The following is a 2295-nucleotide window of genomic DNA, read 5'->3' on the forward strand; positions in this document are numbered from 1 at the left end:
GATGACGGTGATGATGATGTATGGATGATGATGTATGTATGTATGTATGTATGTATGTATGTATGTATGTATGTATGTATGTATGTATGTATGCGTGTATGTATGTTAGTATGCATCAATGTATGAATATTTGTTTGGAACGAATCATATTTGCATGTGTTTGTATCTTTTATGTGTTTTGTATCTTTTATGTGTTTTGTATCTTCTATGTGTTTTGTATTTTTTATGTGTTTGCATCTTGTATCCGTTTTATGTATTTTGTTTAAATGAGTTCATGTGCTGTGTGTTTTGATTTGTGAATGTTTGGTTGAATGACGATGTTGTTGTTTGTACATTGTTCTGTGTTCTTTAAACACACACGCTCACACGCACACAACACAAACACACACAACACACACAAAGTAATGTTTAAACTGCATTTGTTACTAAATATATGAGTATGTGAGGAATACGCTGGCAGTGACATGTGGCTGGGACGTGCGAACGAATCCAAATGCGTCTTAGTGGACGAGTGTGTATGTGTTTTAAATATTCAAATACACACACACACACTTATATATATATGTATATATATGTATATATATATATATATATATATATATAAGATCTATCTAAAGAGCTCCTACAGACATGTGTGTGTGTGATGTGTGTGTGATGTGAATGTATGATGTGTGTAGAATATTATAACTGTGATGTGTTTGTGTGATTGGTGATATATGCTTCATGTTCTGTGAGCTGCACCACACACACACACACACACACACCACACACACACACATACACACACACACACACATTCTACCCACTACGGACAAGTTAGTGAGTGATGAGAAATGAAGAAAACAACACAGCACAGCACAGCACACAGCACAGCACACAGCACAGCCTCCTCATTAGTATGCACAATCTGCTCAGCATTTAACGCGTTATTTGAGTACGTTTGGCGTAATGTCCGCGTAACGAGTTGCGTAATTAAGGAGATTTTGCGTTTTTACGCATGATTATTTCTGTCCCTTCTCACTCTCTCTTTTCTTTTTCTCACTTTGTTTTTCACTCTTTTGTATCACATTTTTAAACTTTCTCTATTTTTCTTTCTCTCTTCTTCTCTCTTTTTCTTCTCCTCCTTTCTAATTTTCTCTCCTTTTTTTGATTCTCTCTCCTTCTTGCTGGTTCTCCGCGTTTTGTCATTTTTACATTTTCACACCTCGTTCATTTGTAACCGTCGTTTCTTGCTATTTTTCAAATATTCATCGAAATGAAAACATACAAGTTTAGTTAATTTTTAAAAAGGTCACCTGAAAAAAATATATTATGATGTGTGCTATGGTTATGATGTGTTATGATGTGTGCTATGGTTGGATGGTATTTATGAGCTTGCTTGAATGCGTACGTGCCTGTGTGTGTGTCTGTGTGTGTGTGTGTGTGTCTGTGTGTGTAAGTTTTGTCGCCGTGCTGGAGTCAGGACAGATGGAATTCGATAAATGATGTACACTGCTTGTTATGCCTATTTAATTATTATGTAAGAATGAAATTGTAATAATAATAATAATAATAATAATAACAATAATGATAATAATAAGATGGAAAAAATAAAGAGGTCATTCTGCAACATCCAATCTCCAGAAACATCTCCGCCGATGTTGATTAGCAGGCCTATTTCAAATTATAAATATTTTCTTCTATCTGGTATCATTTTTTATTTCATCATTTTATTTCACCTGTCACTAACATCATATCATATCATCGTCATCATCATCATCATCATCATCGATATCATCATCATCATCATCATCATCATCATCTTCTTCGTCGTCATCATCATCTTCTTCTTCTTCTTCATCATCATCATCGTCTTCTTCTTCATCATCATCATCGTCGATATCATCATCATCATCATCATCGTCTTCATCATCATCATCATCATTGTCGTCGTCGTCTTTCTCTTCCTCATTGTTTATAGACACGTCCACTTAATTGATTCTAAATTGACAATGACAACGATGTTGCCAGAACACGATTTTGATCTTAAGGCCAAACAAAACCAATAGCTGTATGACTGGAGGCCAAATTTTGTCAGGATAATCTCTTTATTAGTTTTTATATATAAATATATTATACGTATTACGTAGATTGTCTATGTTTATGTGTGTGCGTGCATACATACACACACACACACACACACATACATACATACATACATACATACATACATACATACATACATACATACATACATACATACATACATACATACATACAAACAAACAAACAAACAAACAAACAAACAAACATACA

Source organism: Helobdella robusta (assembly GCF_000326865.2).
Source record: "Helobdella robusta unplaced genomic scaffold HELROscaffold_23, whole genome shotgun sequence".
NCBI classification, from domain to species: Eukaryota; Metazoa; Annelida; class Clitellata; order Rhynchobdellida; family Glossiphoniidae; genus Helobdella; species Helobdella robusta.